This window comes from Capra hircus, chromosome 4 (assembly GCF_001704415.2).
Source record: "Capra hircus breed San Clemente chromosome 4, ASM170441v1, whole genome shotgun sequence".
NCBI lineage: Eukaryota > Metazoa > Chordata > Mammalia > Artiodactyla > Bovidae > Capra > Capra hircus.
Window position 1 is genome coordinate 37,454,328 of NC_030811.1, and position 20,962 is coordinate 37,475,289.

At 39.6% G+C, this 20,962-nt stretch overlaps 1 long non-coding RNA gene across 1 annotated transcript; it reads left to right on the forward strand.

The window, feature by feature from the left end:
• On the forward strand, window positions 17–19,090 carry LOC108635837. The gene is made up of 2 exons (XR_001917956.1): window positions 17–133; window positions 18,333–19,090. It is a non-coding gene; the product is annotated as an uncharacterized LOC108635837 (long non-coding RNA).

Genomic DNA, 20,962 nt, shown 5'->3' on the forward strand with positions numbered 1-20,962 from the left:
AAAGCGACGGCGGCCTTAATGCGCGTGTGCAGTATGTTTCTGCTCTTGCGGGTGATATTGGAGGCCGGAAAGAGCTAAAGAGAACGGGCGGTGGGAGAAAGAAAGAAAGAAGCTCCCTGAAGATGGGGAGAAGGTGGGCGAGCGCGCTTCATAGCGGAATGGAAGGCTTTAGTGGCAGAAGTTACTAAGGGGAAATGTTGAGAGAAGATGGGGAAGGCAGGAGAAAACCGAATAAGGTTTTTGTTGGTTTTTTTTTCCCCCACAAGTGAAGTAGAGAGACTAGTGCTGTTCTGGTATGAAGTGTAGACGCCGGGATGTGGAATCCCTAATTTTGTACTGCAGAGGCCGAAAATTAACGTTTTAGAAGCTAAACGACCCCGGACAAAGTTCCACAGCTGTACTGTATGGTATACATATCTGGAGAAGTCAGTAGTTAAAAGCATGTTCGCAGTTTGCATTTGCTTCTAAAAGTGCTGCATCGTGTTCACCTGCAACTATCAAACATTGTTACTGTGGATGGGCTATACCCCAATACAAATGTTTTTGTTGTTAAAAAAAAATTTAAAATGGTGCATCGCGGCGGCGTTGTCACTCATTCATTTTGTCACTCTGTCGTGTCAGAGTCTTTGCGACCCCGTGGACTGTAGCCTACCACGCTTCTCCGTCCATGGGATTTTCCAGGCAAGAGTTCTGGAATGGGTTGCCGTTTCCTTCTCCAAAGGGTCTTCCGGACCCAGGGATCAAAACCGGGTTTCCCACATTGTAGGCAGCCGCTCTGGAGAAGGCAATGGCAACCCACTCCAGTACTCTTGCTGGAAAATCCCACGGACGGAGGAGCCTGGTAGGCTGCAGTCCATGGGGTCGCTAAGAGTCGGACACGACTGAGCGACTTCACTTTCACTTTTTACTTTCATGCATTGGAAAAGGAAATGGCAACCCACTCCAGTGTTCTTGCCTGGAGAACCCCGGCCTGGTGGGCTGCTGTTTATGGGGTCGCACAGAGTTGGACACGACTGAAGCGACTTAGCAGCAGCAGCAGCAGCAGCAGCAGCAGCAGCAGCAGGCAGACGCTCATTGGAAAAGACTGATGCTGGGAGGGATTGGGGGCAGGAGGAAAAGGGGACGACAGAGGATGAGATGGCTGGATGGCATCACCAACTCAATGGACGTGAGTTTGAGTGAACTCCGGAAGATGGTGATGGACAGGGAGGCCTGGCGTGCTGCGATTCATGGGGTCACAAAGAGTCGGACACGACTGACCGACTGAACTGAGTCAGATGCTTGACAGTCTGAGCTAATAGGGACTGAATCCAAATGGTAGAGTGTGAGTCTTCCTTAGGAAACAGTCTTTCACCACACCCCAAAGTTTTCCTCTCCTCAGGTTATAAAATCAGTTACTTTTAAAAGGCTGGCAGGTCCGCTGCTTATTCCTGGAAAGGACTGATTCTGGAAGAGCTTGCTAAATAAGCAGCAGACTGGGTTCTAGTCCTGCTGTGCTAATGAAATGGTGTATCCTTGCACAAGTGACATCAGCTCATCTGGGCCTCAGTTCCTTAAATTCTACCCCATTTATCATTTTGGATATTTAATGTGTGTTACTACAAAACATTTATTTTACTGTGATACTCTAGATTCAAAGGACTTGAAGTTAGAAAAAAAAAAAAATCCATATACAAAATACCAGAGTTATTTTTCCTTTGTACAAAATTGCCTTGTGATGTCAGTTAGGGGTGCTGTTTCTTTTTTTTCCTCTTGCCCATCTCCCTCACCATCCCACCCCTCTAAGTTGATACAGAGCACATGTTTGAGTTTCCTGAGACATAGAGCAAATTCCTTGTTGGCTGTCTATTTTACGTATGGTAATGTAAGTTTACATGTTTACTCTCTTCATATATCTCACTCTCTCCTCCCCTTTCCCCATGTCCATAAGTCTATTCTCTATGTCTGTTTTTCCATTGCTGCCCTGCAGATAAACTCTTCAGTACCTTGTTTCTAGATTCTGTATATATGCATTAGTATATGATATGTATCTTTTTCTGACTTACTTCACTTTGTGTAATAGGCTCTAGGTTCATCCGCCTCATTAGCACTGATTCAAATGTGTTCCTTTTTATGGCTGAGTAATATTCCATAGTGTATATGTACCACAACTTTATCCACTCATCTGTCAGTGGACAACTACATTGCTTCCATGTTCTAGCTATTGTAAATAGTGCTGCAATGAACAATGGGATACATGTGGTTTTTTCAATTTTGGTTTCTTTGGGGTATATGCCTAGGAGTGGGATTGCTGGGTCATATGGTGGTTTTATTCCTAGTTTTTTTAAGGAATCTCCGTACCATCTTCCATAGTGGCTGTATCAATTTACATTCCCACCAACAGTGCAAGAGTGTTCCCTTTTCTCCACACCCTCTCCAGCACTTATTGTTTGTAGACTTTTTGATGATAGCCATTCTGACCAGTGTGAGGTAATAGCTCATTGTAGTTTTGATTTGTATTTCTCTAATAATGAGTAGTGTTGGGCATCTTTTCATGTGTTTGTTAGCCATCTGCATGTCTTCTTTGGAGAAATGTCTGTTTAGGTTTTTTTCCACTTTCTGATTAGGTTGATTGTTTTTCTGGTAATGAGTTGTATGAGCTGCTTGTATATTTTGGAAATTAATACTTTGTCATTTGTTTCAGTTCCTATTATTTTCTCCCATTCTGAGGGTTGTCTTTTTACCTTGCTTCTAGTTTCCTTTGCTGAGCAAAAGATTTTAATTTTAATCAGGTCCCACTTGTTACTTTTGTTTTTATTTCCATTACTCTAGGAGGTTGGTACCCACTCCAGTGTTCTTGCCTGGAGATCCCAGGGACGGGGGAGCCTGGTGGGCTGCCATCTATGGGGTTGCACAGAGTCGGACACGACTGAAGCGACTTAGCAGCAGCAGCAGGAGGTTGGTCATAGAGGATCTTGCTTTGATCTATGTCATCGAGTGTTCTGCCCATGTTTTCCTCTAAGAGGTTTATAGTTTCTGGTCTTACATTTAGGACTTTAATCCATTTTGAGTTTATCTTTGTGTATGGTGTTAGGAAGTGTAATTTCATTCTATTACATGTAGTTGTCCAATTTTCCCAGCACTATTTATTGAAGAGGCTGCTTTGCTCCATTGTATATTCTTGCCGCCTTTGTCAAAAATAAGGTACCCATAGGTCCATGGGTTTATTTCTGGGCTTTCTGTCTTGTTCCACTGGTCTATATTTATGTTTTTGTGCTGGTACCATACTCTCTTGATGACTGTAGCTTTGTAGTATACTCTGAAGTCAGGAAGGTTGATTCCTCCAGCTCCATTCTTTTTTCTCAAGACTGCTTTAGCTATTCAGGGTCTTTTGTGTTTCCATATGAATTGTGAAATTTTTTGTTCTAGTTCTGTGGAAAATGCCATTGGTAATTTGATAGGGATCACATTGAATTTGTAGATTGCGTTTGGTAGTATAGTCATTTTCACAGGTGTGCTGTTTCTTACCTGAAGAATTGACAGTTTAAAAACTTGCAATGTCAGCAGTTTTCTTCTGAAAAGCATCTGTTTTCAAGCATCTGTTTATAGCATGCTCACAAAATTACCTACAGATCATTCCCAAATGTTCAGTATTTTATATACTAGAACTTATTTTGACCTGTTTGAAACCACATGTAGTCAGGAATTAGGTGGTGCATGTCCCAATTTTTTGTTTGTTTGTTTGGGGGGATGGTGGTGGTGGTGGTAAATGCCAGAGCAATATCTTCTGTAAATTAAAAGAAAAATGAAGCTGTCATGTGATGTGCAGATGTTAGATACTGAACTAAAAGAAAACCAAAGTACTATCTAGTGATAAATGTGGTATCATTAGTAAGGAGTTTTTTTTAAAGTATTGTGCTAAGTTTGAGTAAACTCCCGAAGATAGTGAAGGCCAGGGAAGCCTGGCATGCTGCAGTCCATGGGGTCGTACAGGACTGAGCAACTGAACAACAGCAGCAAATTATACTAAGTATTTAAAATGGATAACCCATGTAGTGTTTCATCTCTTAGAGTGTATTTATATGTGACAATATTTATTAATATTGTATAGTAACTTACAGAACTAATTTCATCATAAACTACATACCTAAACTACAAGTTCAGTTGCCAAGTTGTATCCAACTCCCTGTCCATGGGATTCTCCAGGCAAGGATACTGGAGTATGTTGCCATGCCCTTCTCCACGGGATCTTCCTCACCCAGGGGTCAAACCAATGTCTTTTACATCTCCTATATTGGCAGGTGGTTTCTTTACCAAGGGGCACAGTGAAATTTTGAACTTAAATAAAATAAAATATCTCAAAGTGCTACTCATTTGAATGAAACTCTGTCACTGTTAAAACATCAAAGTGTGCTGGAATGCTTTTTATTTTACTAAGAGCATTCATTTTAGTCCATTAGTTCTGAATTCAAACTTTGAGCAGAAAGATTTTTTTAATATATTTAGTTCAGTTAATATTGGCTCAATATTTTGTCTCTCTCAACCCATTCATGAATTTGTCTCTCACTAGTAATCCAACTACATGTATCTAGAACTGCAATCAAGATTTATGAAGAATAGAGAAGAAAAGAAAGGGCAAAAGGAAAGGGTAGAAAGGAGTCACTAGATATCCGACTTTCCTGAAGTTACTTTCCATTAGTAGAAACCAAAGTATATAAAATCAGTCTCTCTCTGGTTAATTCCCTTGAAAGGCAGAACATAACTCATTTCCCTTTGTATCCTGTTCTCTTTCATTAACCCAGAATCAAACTCATGGTAGATTCTCAGGAAACTGAATTTGAATGGTTCATAGGAAAAAATTACAATAATAGAAAATTAAAATATTACTTTTAATCTAATATGATGTAGCTTTTATTTATATCAATTTGTATTCCTACAAGTTCTAAAAGTGCCAACCAATTACCAATGTATATTAAATAGATCTTTCTAGGATTTTCCAAGGCAGAAAAGGACATAAATAAACCCTGATTTCCCCTTACAAAGAAATTCCTGAATAGGTACAGAGCTTTAATTATAAGCATGAAATAATTAGTATATAGAAAAATAATAAATATCCCAAATTATAAAGAAAGATAATTGATGTGAAAACATTAGTTCATTTAATAGTGTAAATAACAAACTGTTTTTCATATATTATGGGTTTTTTCCTTTTAGCTATTAAAGCAGACATTTTTTTATGCCATTTTTTAAGATTTGGGAAGAATTAAATTTAACTAACTTGCTACTTGAGAAGCAGTATAGGGTTTTGATTAAGAACACTACCTCAGGAGCTAGCCTGTTTGGATTTGGATCCAGTGAGGCTCTGAGTGGATTACTTAACCTTCTCACCTCAGTTTTCTTATCTGTAAAATAGAGAAATGATGGTACTTACTTTACCAAATTGTTGGAGGACTAAAAGTAATTCTTGTAAAACCTGGGATGTAATAAGCACTCTATTAATGTCAGTTCTTATTGCTCATAGACAGATTATATCACAGGTAACCTTTCACTCAGTCCCAGGGCTTGTACAACTAAAATATTTTGCTCGCTGTCTCTTTTTTTCTGATTGGACAAATTGAGCAGTATGCATTTTAATTGATTCAGGAAGAAGAAGGTGGATATGTGTTAGAATCTTGGACCATTTTATGAAAAAGCCAAGACTTAAGTTGTAGCTTGAGGAAAAGTACAGATGCATGTTAGGAAAATTAACCTGACTTTCATTGTTTAGCAGAGGTAGAAAGTGAGGATTAGAAGACTAGCAAGACTCCAGATGTGAGTTTCTGATTTGTAGCAGCAGGAGTAGAAAGGCCGAAAACATGTGATTCACAGATAATGGTTAAGACAGGCGGAGAGGCAGCAGAGTAGGGAGACCCAGGAAAAGACAGGGCTGCTTGTAAATAAAGTAGAGGGGGGCCAAGTTGTAGAACTGTGTAGGTGTGACACACACTGCACCAGCCAGTGGTGAGGTCACGAACATACCGGGTGCTCCAGCTGTGGCAGCACTTTATCCCAAAGATCTGGAGAGCCAGTCCATCTCAGGAGGCCCACTGTGGCATTTATAGACTATTGTTTGTTGGTGTTCAGTTGCTAAGTTGTGTCTGACTCTGCAACCCCATGGACTATAGACTCTCAGGCTCCTCTGTTTATGGGGTTTTCCAGGCAAGAATACTAGAGTGGGTTGCCGTTTCCTTCTCCAGAGGATCTTCAATAATGCATATTAATGAAATAGTTAAATATATTTTTATGAATTCTTTATATTTTGGAAATTTGAAAAGGTAAAATAAAACATTTTGGCTACAGTATGAAGTACATTCCTGAAAATCCTCACGTTCAAAAAAAAGAAAAAATTCACTTAAAATAACAGACCTTAAGGGGAAAATGGGCTGGGGAAAGACCACTCAAACCCTGAACAACTGAACTAGAGCAGTGGTTCTCAAACATTGCTGCTCACTGAAAACACATAGAGAATATTTGAACACTGCTAATGCCCTGGCTCCCACCCCCAGACATTCTAAATTAAATGGTATGAGGGGAGAGCCTAGGCATCAGGATTCTAACAGGTCCACAAGTGATGATAACAGGGAGCAGAGTTTGAGAACCAGTCGACAGCATTAACAGAGACAATAACAGTCCAAACGAGAAGAACACATTTAAAAGAACGTGATGTGAAATTCCTGACAAGTAAAGAAATGCTAGGGCTTCCCAGGTGGCGCTAGTGGTAAGGAACCCGCCTGCCAATGCAGGAGATGCAAGAGACAGTGAGTTCGATCCCTGGGTTGGGAAGATCCTATGGAGGAGGGCATGACAACACACTCCAGTGTTCTTGCCAGGAGAATCCCATGGACAGAGGAGCCTGGCAGTCTATGGTCAGTTGGGTTGCAAAGAGTCGGACACGACTCAAGCGACTGAGCACGCACACAATGAGATACTATAGTAACTTAGAGAGCTGTACCTTTAAAAAAAATTGGAGGTGTCTTGACAAATGACAGTTTATGGAAGACAGACACTGCTAATTGATGGAAGCAAGGGCAGAGGAGCATCACCCTCAAAAGTTGCAGACTTTGCACAAAATTAGAGATGCCAGAGACAGATGGCTCTGACCTGTTGTCTGTTGTTGCTTTTGTGCAGATCTAGAAGAAATGCAAAATAAGCATTATCAATATGGAGTACATGGCTGAGCTAAGCACAGGGGACAGCGGGATGCCACAGAGTGAAAACGTGTCATTTGGGTACCATATTCTTCCAGGCCAGGAGTAATCCATCAGTCAGCCATGTGACTTTTATCTGTTGGTTCTTGGTAGCACAGGACATTAAAGTGCTAGGAAAAATTACCTACATACCAACCTGCTTTCTGCACTATTCTAACATTACTCCCCTATTTAGCAATCACATGTGAGCTGATTTATACCACACAAAATAGTGTTCTAACACAGCAGACTACTACTATTCCACTGCATATCTGATCTTTGACTTTGGTTAACCTGCCCTTATTTTACTTAGCTCCTGTGGCTGGGGCTGTGTGCTCAGTCGCTTGAGTCATGTCTGACTCTTTGGACCATAGCCTGCCACGCTCCTCTGTCCATGGAATTTTCCAAGCAAAGATACTGGAATGGGTTGCCATTTCCTTCTCCAGGGGATCTTCCCAACCCAGGGATGGAACGTACATTTTCTATATTGCAGGCAGATTCTTTACCACTGAGCCACCAGGCAGGTTGGCCTTATGCCTCCTCTGACTTTGGCCTGAGAAGGTGCTTGATTCATACAATTTGGGGCAACTTGATTTAAATAGCAAGAGTGCAACTAATCCAAATGGAGCACCCAGACTTGCGCCTTCTCAATATCCTTTGTGTGTTTGCGTGTGTAAATTACTATTTTTGTGTAATCACTATTGGCAAAGCAGATTAAGGAACATTCTTTTAAGCTGAGTGCTTACCTTTTTGTAGTTTTTGCTTGTCTTTTAAAGATAACTGTCTTTAGCAGTTTGGATTGCAGTACAAATAAAATTATGCTGTCTTTTCACTGAGATTTTAGCATGATGGACTTGGAAAATGATGTTGATGGCAGAAATTACTTGACTTAGGTCTCTACAATCTCAACCTAAACTTGCTTCTGATGGTATAATCCACACTGAAAGCATAGATTGATATAGATTTGTTGTAGACATAATGTGAGAGAGATCAAAGCTAATTTATTGATATACTGAGATTAGCCTATGAGCTATGAATAATGTGAGAAAGAATAGAAAGATAGATGGAGTGGTGAAAGAAAGAAAGTGTAGTTGCTGAGTCATGTCCAACTCTTTGGGACCCCATGGACGGAAGTCTGCCAGGTTCCTCTGTCCATGGAATTCTCTAGGCAAGAATACTGGAGTGGATTGCCATTCCCTTCTCCAGGGGATCTTTCCAACCCAGGGGTTGAACCTGGTTCTCACACATTGTAGGCAGATTCTTTACCCTCTGAGCCACAAGGGAGAGCTCTTGGAAATGGAGTGGTAGCATGAAATATATAAATTGTCTTGACAAAACCAAGTTACCTTGAGTCACTAATGGAAAGCAAATGCCTGAAATTACATTAAAATATGTATGGAGTTAAAAATAAAAGAAAAAGTCAAAGCTTTACCTTACTATTGGGTTGGTCAAAAAGTTCATTTGGGTTTTTCTTCAAGATGTTTTTCTGGAAAAGTTTTCATTTTATAAGTTTTGCTGTAGTTGTTTGATTTTTTTACCTAAAATATAATTATTCTCCCACCTCTGCTGCCTTTCTCTGTACCCCCAAACCATGGATTTAGACTTTAAGAGCTAGAAGGAAATCTAGGAATTTCCAAGTTCATTTCTCTCTTTTGGTGGATAGGAAACTGAGTCCCAAAGAAGCTGAGAGAGTCTCTGAGGGTCACATAGCAGAGCCAACAGTGAAGGCTTTCTTGATTCTAGTTCAGTATTCTTTATAGTAATTAGAAATAAAATAACTTTTACTCACAAGACAAAATTTGAGTCTGGATCTACAGATGATCAGCAGCACGTCCATGGATACATCATTGTGTGCCATTGTAAGGTAGACTTTTTCAAAGATCAGAAGGAATTGATATCCAAGAATGAACAAAGGCAGCTCAACATTTTTCAGATATCAGTTCCATTGGGAAGAGTAGGAGAAGCAGATATGTATTGTGGTAGGCAGAATAATGCACCCCCACCCCCACCCAGGGATGTCCTGGAACCTGTGATTATTACCTTATATGACAAAAATGGGTTTTGCTAATGTAGTTACTATTAAGGATGTTTGGTGCAGAGAATATTCTGAATTATCTGAGTGGGCCCAACTCTAATCACTTAAAACCATAAAACTGGAAGAGGGAGGCAAGAGAGTGGGTCTGAGAGTCCTACATGAGATCTGGTTCAGCTGCTGGTGGCTTTGAAGTTGGAGAAGGAGGCAGCCAGGAGCCAAGGCCTGTGCTGGTTTCTTGCTGAGAACAGCCCTTAGTGTTCAGGCAGGTAGAAAACAAGTATCTTGGTCCCAGGAAGAGAAGCATACCCGATTCTGCCCAAAAAACAAGTGAACAGGAAATGCATTCTCCTTTAGAGCCTCCAGAAAGGAAAACATTCTGCCAACACCTTGGATTTTAGTCCAGTCAGACCCATACCAGACTTCTGACCTTACAGTATGTAAAGTAATAAAGTTTTCTTGTTGAAGCCATGAAATTTGAGATAATTTGTAAGGAAGCAATGAAAAATTAACGGAGATGCACAGCCACTTAATTTATTACCTTTGTGGATTTTGACTAAAGAAACTCATTGAGAAAAGTAATTGTACTATCAGATAGAAGGAGAATTGGAGCATATTTGACCCTTTATAAAGAATGTAAGTACTATTGCTCATGACCATCTTTCTCTGAGGTACAGAGTCCTTGTAAATTCTAAACCTCTGCCCAGAATTTTTAGGTGTAAGTGTTGGTTTCTTCAGCCTAGATTACCATTTACTTCATATGTGTTTCTTACTCATTATACTGGTGTTATAAGGTTTAGGCTCCACTGCCAGGGCAAGGAGTGGTATGTGTTCAACCTTCACTGAAATCTTAAGTCTTGATGAATTACTTAATTGTATTCTTCTTAGCCTCCATCTCACTTACGAATGTGTCCGTGGTTCTGCTGGTTTCTATTCTGGATTTTATCTTCTTCAAAGTCATTTTGTTAGTAAATGACAAAGCCAGGCTTTGAACCTAAGTGGTCAAGCACTGCACTGCAATTTTAACACTGTTGTCCCAGGGATATGCCTGATCAAATGACAAAATAAAGACCGCGATGTAAACAAGAGGTCATGTGAAGTTACTGGCCCAGATGTGGGTACTGTGAGTTTTCCTTCAGATTCTTGTTGAGGACTATTACAAAGAGACAAATTCAACAATTTTAAATATTTTATTCAGTAATAAATGCCTCTGGTACATTATTTTTCTTCAGTAGTAGGCATCTGTATTGTTAATGTTAAACATCTCTAACCAGCTCACAGACCAAATTTTTTTAGGAAGTTTTGTTGGAATACAGTCACAGTTGTTAGTTTATGTGTTATGTATGCTGGCTGCTTTTGGATGACAATGGTTGGCTGTGACAGAAATCATATGGTCCACAAAATAATGAGTATCTGGCTCTTAACAAAATTGCAGACCTCTGTTCTCTAATTTCAGCAAATGAGATTTCTATATATCCATATTACCATTTATATCCATATTGCCAAATTGTCCTCTACAAAGTTAGCATCCTCATTCTCCTACCAGGGAAGTAAGCTAATTCATTATCCTGGTCAGCCTCAGATATGACCCTAATGCCCATTTTGACCAGCTTTGAGATATGGTCCCCCCATTTTTCTGAATTTAACAATTCACATCATGAATAACAAACAAACCAAAACTCAGATATAAGACTTCAGAAGAATATCTGTGGTGTCTCCTCCCTCTCTCCCTTTCTTCCTATTGTTAAATTGTCACTCTGGAATCGGAGAAATGTTTTCCAAGTCATTACCCCATGTGATAATAACTCCTGTAAGGGGATTTTTTCATGCATAAAAATAATGATAGAAACTAATGATCTGCTTTTTAACATATGCATCAGAAACTCAATTAAAAACCACAGACATGTCATAGCACAGTGGATTAAAAGAAATTCTAAGCAGACAGTTGTTTTGGAAAACAGAAGGTAGTAATTCGAATGAAAAGCAACCACTTGTAAGGGGTATTTATCTTTGTTTTCCAGCTGTTCAACAGCAGAGCTCTCATTTCTTGAGAATTTCCTACTTTGTGAGTTTGAGTGGGACATAGAACTCATTATAACAGTACTTTTTTTTTTTTTTTTTTTTTGCTGTTTCTTATAGCAAGAGAGACCTAGACTCAGGTTTATAACTACCTGACCTAAGGAGAACACCCTCTTGTGGTCATACACCTTCAGCAAGAGCAAGTTCATAAAGGAGCCATGCCGTTGATGTTCCTGGTGGCATCCAGGGCACGCGGTCACACCAGCAGTATTTTGATGTGCGAGCCCGAGTCTGTATTGTTTTGCAGTGCTGTCCGCAGGGGACAGCTATGTGTTTGCTATGTGTTTGGGACATGCTACATGGTTATGTAACTTCTGGATCTTGTCCTCCAGCCTGTCCCACAATTATGTGAGCTCCTGCATATCCATCAGTTACTTCCCTTCCTACTTGAATCAGCTCAAGTTGGTTTCCGGTTTCAAGTTGGTTTCCGGTTTCAAGTTGGCAACTAGGAATTCTGAATCCAGAAATCTTCTGAAAGTGTTATGTTAGCAGTGAGCTACAGTGATCTTCAAACACTTTTTTTAAAAAAAATTTAAACCAAAACCACCATTATACAATGGAGAAGGCAATGGCACCCCACTCCAGTACTCTTGCTTGGAAAATCCCATGGATGGAGGAGCCTGGTAGGCTGCAGTCCATGGAGTCACTAAGAGTTGGACACAACTGAGCGACTTCCCTTTCACTTTTCACTTTCATGCATTGGAGAAAGAAATGGCAACCCACTCCACTGTTCTTGCCTGGAGAATCCCAAGGACGAAGGAGCCTGGTGGGCTGCCGTCTATGGGGTTGCACAGAGTTGGACACGACTGAAGCGACGTAGCAGCAACAGCAGCATTATACAAACTTACTTTAAAATCCTAAGTTTTTGCATTATAAATTTATTAATTATAAATAATATAAATCCTGTCACATAGTATTTTGTTTTGGAGAAGGAGATGGCAACCCACTCCAGTATTCTTGCCAGGAGAATCCCAGGGATGGGGGAGCCTGATGGGCTGCCATCTCTGGGGTCACACAGAGTCGGACACGACTGAAGTGACTTAGCAGCAGTGTTTTGTTTATGTGCTTTAAAAGATTTATTTTTTCAAGTCTTGGAATTGCAGATTTAACTTAAAGTTTATGGCAAAACCCATACTTATCAAACCCATCAACTGACTTTATTTTCACCTAAAAAAAAATGTTACCATGCATTCCATGAAAACTGCTGGAAAGTTAATCCATCATGAGCTCTGAAAATCCTTGCACATCTTTTCTGGATGTGCTGTTAATGTGAGGTCTTGGTCACTTTTTTTTTTTTTTAACCTGGGCTAATTGTATGCCCTGTTCAGCTCAACTTCTAGGAAGGTAGTACATAATAACAATCATTTTTAATTCTTTCAAAACTGTTTCAGTGTGCACCAGTCACTTGGAGTTGATATGTGCTAAGGGCTTTTTTTTTTTTTTTTTAACGTACGTGTGGCAGGTTGGAAAGGCTGAGAATTAACACCCCCAGAAAGTAGTCTTCAGTCAGGGACTGTCAAGAAGGGTTTGTATATGCCAGTCATCAACCAGGTGGGATACTTCAGATGGGTTATCTCCAGTCACTCAGTGTCATAGCCAGCATATGCTGCACTTCTGCCTGCCTTCCTTCCTTGTAATGCTTCTCACTCCAGTACTGGCTTCCCCCGAATAAACTAACTGCACTTGAATTCTTGCCTCAGGGTCTACCTTTGGGACAATGCAGACTAAGCTAGATATCATGAATACTTCTTCCTTTCAACAAGGCCTATATCTTCTCTGAGTTTGAAGATCAGTTCAGTCATTCAGTTGTGTCTGACTCTTTGAGACCCCATGAACTGCACCACACCAGGCCTCCCTGTCCATCAACAACTCCCAGAGCTTGTGCAGACCCATGTCCATCAAGTCAGTGATGCCATCCAACCATCTCATCCTCTGTTGATCCCTTCTCAATCTTTCCCAGCATCAGGGTATTTTCCAATGAGTCAGTTCTTCTCATCAGTTGGCCAAAGTATTGGAGCTTCAGTATCAGTCCTTCCAATGAATATTCAGGGCTATTCCTTTAGGATTGACTGGTTGGATCTCCTTGCAGTCCAAGGGACTCTCAAGAGTCTTCTCCAACACCACAGTTCAAAAGCATCAATTATTCGGCACTCAGCTTTTTTATAGTCCAACTCACATATTCATACATGACTACTGGAAAAACCATAGCTTTGGCTAGGTGGACATTTGTTGGCAAAGTAAGGTCTCTGTTTTTTAAGATGCTATCTAGGTTGGTCTTAGCTTTTTTTCCAAGGAGCATCCTTTAATTTCATGGCTGCGGTCACCATCTGCCATGATTTTGGAGCCCAATAAAATAAAGTATGTCACTGTTTCCATTGCTTCCCCATCTATTTGCCATGAAGTGATGGGACCAGATGCCATGATCTTTGTTTTTGAATGTTGAGTTTTAAGCCAGCTTTTTCACTCTTTCACTTTCATCAGGAGGCTCTTTAGTTCCTCTTTACTTTCTGCCATAAGGGTGGGGTCATCTGCATATCTGACACTATTGATAGTTCTTCCTGTAATCTTGATTCCAGCCTGTGCTTCATCCAGCCTGGCATTTTGCATGATGTACTCTGCATATAAGTTAAATAAACAAGGTGACAGTATACAGCCTTGACATACTCCTTTCCCAATTTGAAACCAGTCCATTGTTCCATGTCCTTTTCTAACTGTTGCTTCTTGACCTACATACTGATTTCTCAGGAGGCAGGTAAGGTGGTCTGGCATTCCCATCTCTTTAAGAATTTTCCAGTTTGAGGATAGCCGTATCCTAACCGCAGTCCTAGTCATCATCTGATTTCACCTGACCATCTCTTTTTCACATGATGCAAAGGATGACATGGGTCTTCTGCCCTGCCCCACAGACCTGTCTATTCAGGCCTTTTCAAATATCCCTGGGCAAGCAATCACTGCTGCTACCTAAGTTTGTTAACTGGTCTGAACAGCTGAAACACCAATCTCTGGTCCCTTAATCAGGTCGCTGCCTGACACTTCAGTCAGAGTCCCTGATGCAGCAACAACTGAAGGACAAGGATGACCCCGTTATGTGACTGTGCCCCAGGAGCCCTCCTTTTCCCTAACCCCATGGTGATCTAGTTGTGGCATCCAGAAGCCTGGGCTACACTCAACTTGGTGATTTTGGTCATGAGGAACAAGATATGTGCTACCCATGCCTCTTTCCTGGGATACTGGTGTGTAATGGTAAATTTGTAAGGCCCCAAAGTTTACAGAGAAGTCATTCATGTAAGCATTTCCAGTATTAGTGGCAATCAAATCCTTAAACTAAAGCCTTCCTCAAATCATGTTGGGATGGTGACAGTTTACCCACCTTTTTGCGACATTGTCCCTATCATATTACCCCTCTGAGTCTGGCAATCTATAGATCTTTCTGTTTAGAAGAGTGTCTTAGGACAGAGTACCCAGAAACACAACTTGAAGCAAGAATTTATTTGTGTGTCAGTGATGTACTAAGGAAGTGTTTCCAAGTGAAACCAGTAAGGAAGCGAAAGAAGCAAGAGGGGAAGGGAGGGAGAGCAAGCAGGGATGAGTTCCCAGGTGAGGTCTCACCAAGGGTAGTTTCAGTCTGACCCACAGGGAATGTTAGTGTATGAGTTGACACCATGTATTTTTGTCCTCACCCTAGGACAAGGACTTGGGCTTCCATAACACGCACCCATCTCTCTTTTGGGAAGTCTGAGGGAGGCAGATTTCTAGCTCACTATGAATGAAAACAAAGCCCAACCAGCCTAAGCAAAGATGTATATCAATTAATGTAACTGAATTGTCCACAGATTCTTCCAATTTTAGGCTTTGGGAATCTTGATTTATAGGTTCATGTTGCCAAAATGAACACCAGCTTCATTTTGATTCTTGGAGCTCTGTCCTCCTCTGGGTGCTGGAATCATTTATACCCTAGATTTCCTCATGGTAGCGTTATGGGGCCTGACACTCTTCTCACATTGTAGGCCTGAGGCTCCTACAGAAGAGTGAGGAAACTTCCTTGAAGGACTTAATAAGTCTCACATTTCATTGGTCAAAATGTGATACATGCCTATCCCTGAACTAGCCACTGTGATCAGGTGCAAGATGCTTTGCTGGACTTAACACAGGGGTGAGATCTACCCCCTCAAACCACACAGCTCCTTTGTACTGGGGATGGGGGTGTTCTGTTGAAAATGAGGTCCAAGGGGAAAAAAGGGGAAATGGATGCTGTAGAAGAAGCCAGCAAGTTTCCACCCTTCTTTAGGATGCAGCAAAGTTCCAATATTAAGATGCCCAAGTAGCTTATAAATTTAGTTATATTGAGCCGAATCATAGCCCCTGTATATAATAGCTATATCTCTAAAATGCTATTAGACTGTCTTTTTCCTTTGGAGTTTGCTTGATGTTTTTAAAATAGAACCATGAATCTCAATTTGGAAATAAAGATTTAAAGATATCTGACATTTATAATTTCTATCCTTTCAGAGAGAAATCCTAAAATCTTCTGTCTCAGAATATAATTATTTTTTCCAGATACCCATGCTTACAAACTTTCTGGACAAATAGCATTGCCCAGGACCATTGCAAGTCAAAGCTCTCATTGAATAGAATGAGCTGTGCAAAATAAACATTTTGGTGTAGGTCCAAAAGAACTATACCTTTTTATATCTGAGAAAATGGTTTAAAACTCACTGCATACACAGGAGTAAGTAGTTTAATGTTACTTCTTTAAGTGTGCCATCAGAACTTTTTTTTTTTAATAGAATTATATGAAAGACTCACTAGTTTATTTCCATGGAGAATTGGTTTCTTTTAAAAGATATTACACTAAGGAATATTCCATACAAACAACTCATATTTTCTATAGTCTTATTTTCAGTTTCTTTTAAAGATTGAACTAGCATTCATATCAGGGTTTCCTGAATCAGACCAGGGCTGATGTTACAACAAGATAATACTTTTGCCATCTTCAGTAACAGGCCAAGATGGCATGGGCTGTTTTAGACCTTACAGAGATACATCATAATTTAGAAGCTGTGATAGTAAATGCTGGCATACTTATAAATAAGTAAAGTGGCTTAAACAGCAGTTTCGAGCTTTTTTTTTTTTTTCTTCAGATTTTTTTATTACCCCAAAATGTAATAACATACACATTTGGACAGATAATCTAGAGTAGAACTGGTTAATTTAGCAATATAGGATCTTTCAATGTGTTCTCTAACAATATTTCCTCTTTTAGAAAATTACCCGAAGGAAATCATTAGAGAACTTTTACAGTTAGGAAAAGTTATAGGAATAGAATAATTTAATGCCATTTCTGATCTGTATAAGTACATTTCTGATGAGAATTTAAAGAAATTAAGTTTTTTTTTTTCTCGCATCCCAGATCAACTTGATCTGATGAGCTTCTTTAGTGGAATCAGCTTCCTGAGACTGCTAATTATATTCGCATTGATGAAGTTAAATTTCTAAGTTTGAAAGGCTGAAGGAAAGATCCCAGTTGGATAACAATATCAATAAGCCCACTTTGTGGAGATCTATCTGAGTTAGCATCACACCCAGAAAATTCTAGATGTCTCAGATCTTCTTTTCTCAATTTTTCCAACTCTGTTATTCATTTTCTTTGTCAATTGAACCAAGCTCCTAGTGTTATGTTATGCTATATTAACAAATAAGATAGTTTGCAGATATTCCCTTAAGAAAAAAGATATTTATTTCTGTCCTTTATTTTTGATAATATAAAGACAATGTTTTGCAAAATGGTTGAGTTATTTGAGAACCCACCTGGCCCAAAACTGAAGCATCAGACAAAAATTTCTCATTCCAACTCCTGTATCTTTCTCTACCCCTTTCTTCATCATTGCCGACATTCTTGAATGAGCAATTTGCTCTCACTGCCTCCACTTCTTCAGTGCCACGTCTCTCCTCCACCTCCCACCATCTGGCTTGTACCCCCATCATTCTGCTGAAACTTTCTTCAAAAATTATGAGTGATAATAGGCAGAGCTTCTTAATACTCATTCCACTGTCTGCAAAAACTGGATGCTGTGTTTTATGTCCTTTGTTTGAAAATATACCTCCTTCCTTTCTTGATGTATAGGACCTACTGTCTCTGTTTAATTTTCCTTTTTATAACATTCCTCACATTTTCTGTTTATACCCTCTCTTTTGGCATCTTTACTGGAAGCATTTTTTAAAAAGAAATATAACAGATCAAGCTAATGTACCACTCCTATTCTTTCCCTCTCTTTTCTCCTATTCTGAAGTTGTTTTATCATTAATATACTTTTCTACATTTGTGTGTCTGCATATAGTGTATGATACTTTGTTTTAAAACTCACATATACAGAATCTCTGCAGCTTGCTTTTGCTGAAGGTTATGTATTTGAGATTTATCTGTTTTGGTATATCTAGATTTAGTTCATTTTAATTTCTATGTTTATGAATTAATATAATCTTCTGTTTATGAATTAATGTCAGTTTCAACTACCCTTTAAATACAGACTCTTAAAATTAAGACTGTTTTTAGAGCAGTTTTAGGTTCACAGCAAAATTAAAGGGAAAGTACAGAGATTTCCCATATACATTCTACCACCAACACATGCCTGACATCCTCCATTATCCACATCTCCCAAGAAACTTACATTTGTTACAGTTGATGAATGTACATTGACACATCATAGTCATCCAAAGCCCATAGTTTATATCACCATGCACTTTGGGTGTTGTGTATTCTATGGACTTGGTAAAATGTATAATGATGTGTATCCACCATTATGGTATGGAATAGTTTCACTGCCCTGAAAATCCTCTTGTGTTCATCCTGCTCATCCCTTCCTCAAGCCAAACCCCTGAAAACCACTGATCTTTTTACTGTCTCCATAGTTTTGTCTTTTGATAAGAAGATCATATAGTTAGAATAATATAGTCTGTAGCCTTTTCTGATTTGCATCTTTTTGCTTTGTTCCATCTTCTCAATAAAATATGAACAGGGACACCTGCTGGGAGAGAAAGGTGTAAAAGATCAGGTAGAAGATTGAAGAGAAAGGATCCATCATCACTACCATCATCCCAGGAAGCAAAAAAACTGACTCACTAGAGAAATGTAACAAGATTTCTGGGTCCTCTCAAGATTCAAACTGTGGCCTGAGACTATAGATTTAAAACGAGTCATCTGTGTGATTCCTATGACAACTAATTTTTTCCTGTTTGGGTGCAAAAAACCCTGAAGCAAGGTATACTCACACATGGATTGAGGTTTTATAGGGTGAGCTCAATTGAGAGAAAGAAGGAACAGGGAGTAGAAAGTATTTGCAAAGGAGTACTATGCCGATGATAACAGAATCTGTGCTGAAGAAGACAAAGTGATGAGAGGGGATTGATGGATAACAAGAAAGTGGCAGGATAAAGGGATCAAATGCCTCCACATCACTGAAGAACCATGTGGTTATATGGAAGTACTTGTATCAATAAACTGCACAGCTATGCAGGAGGAAGTTAGATCTTTCTACTTGAAAAGGTTCATTTTTTTAAAAGATGTAAAGATCCTACGTGTCACCATAAAACAAGTGACTGAAGGGGCAAAAGGTAAATGAGAGTGGATTATGGAAATCAAGAAATTGAGAAGCTGGGGCTTTTTGATGGGTCATCCACTTATTGAAATCACCGAGGATAAAGGTCAGAAACCAAACGGAATAGAAGACTTTTCTGGGAACAGAAGACTAGTGAATGAGGAGGTGTGACTAGGAGGTGAGCAGAAGAGTGGGAGAAGACATAGAAAGAATGCTATATATCCCAATGATGTTAGCATTAAAAGAACAGAGACTGTTGCAGGAGGGAAAGGGTGAGATAATTTGAAAGTAGCAAGGAACACACCTACCTCAACTCCTGGCCCTGATATTTGCTCAGAACCCAGGTAGATTATAAGTAAAGCAAAGAGATGAAGGGAATATTTGAAGAAAGGAGAACAGCTGGTCACAGGTTGGGGTCACAGGAGACACTGGAAGGGTTTGTGTGAGAAGAGAGGTAAGTGGAGAAGACAAATAGAATTTGTGAGAAAAAGAACCAGTTAGAGAGACTGGGCCTCCTGCAGATTGAAGTATTGAATACCTGGGGAGGTGAAGATGATGGGATTAGTGGTGAGAGGCTCACCTTGGGGTTTCCCAGGGGGCGATAGTGATAAAGAACAGTCAATGCAGGAGACTTAAGAGACAAGGGTTTGATCCCTGGGTCAGGAAGGTCCCCTGAAGGAGGGCATGGCAACCCACTCCCATGTTCTTGCCTGTAGAATCCCATGGACAGAGGAGCCTGGCAATCCATAGGGTCGCACAGAATCAGACACAACTAAAGTAACTTAGCGTGCACGCCCACATCTGGTGATACTCTCAGGGGTGTGTTAGCCTCAGGCATTAATTTGCAGTGTGGCCTCAGGACTGCTGGTCTGTCAGGAGCTGAGAGCTCTAGAATCATCTGCCACAATTAGTTCCATTACCTTGGACAAGGCACCAAGCCTCTCAAAACCTCAGTCTTTGCACATGTGTGATGAGTAGTTGGTCTAAATAATTTTTTTAATTTTTTCAGATATTTAAAATATCTGAGAATAAAGAAATGGGGTCATGCCACTGGTAAGTTTGTAGTACTAAAATTAAATATTCATCTTGCAAATCAATGATGTATTGGGAGATAATATTAGGAAGAATGAGAAATTCTGAGAATTTATACATCTGCTACATTTGGCCTCAAAACATGTTAATGATCTCAGCAGAACAAATAAGTGACAGAACAATTCAGCATATTTTAGAGACATTTGGTTATGCCTCCCTGCTAAGGCAGATACACTTCATAACTCATAAATATGAGTTGGTAATATATTTATGATCTCTCAAATGCTAAATCGTAAAGTTGAAACTGAATTGCCAACCGTTATCTCTCATCCTTTTTCCATTCTCTTGTCCCCGCATCCGATCTGTATTATTAGTTAACAGTATTATTCTAACAGTAGAATAATGTATGAATGAGACATTTGAAAACATATAATTGGTGAAGGCAATGAGTTAGTGATGAAAATGCTCCTTCAAAATTAATATTTTTAATATTTAGATTAATTTTCTAACCTACTTTGTTGAATTGATGGATCAATTCAGTCAGTCCTATAACCACACTAGTAACGTACTGATTAAAAGCTGGAGTGTGTTGCCGTGCTCTCCTCCAGGGTAAAAACTGCTTATTTCAATCCAAATTGTGGAACAGCTTTGTCTCCAATCAGATGATGAATCATCCTAGCTGTGGAGCTTTTCCTGAGATCTGGCTATGTAGCTGAGTTTGGTGTCCTGGTAGGCATTTTGTCGAATGGCTTAGATTCGTTAGGGAGAGAAGTCTCTAAGGAAAAAAAAAAAAAAAACAGCAAAGCTTGAGCTTGGTTGGAAAAGGACATTATTTAATATAAAAGGTGGGCAATGTGTACATTAAATATTCTTTGTTTTAAAATAAAAATGCTATATAAACACGTTATTGGACATGACTAAGCAACTATCACTCTCACTTTCAAAAACCTTATACATGTGAATTAATTCCACTCAAGCAAAGTTAAAGTTGGAATATTTCAGGAGTTGAAAAATAGATT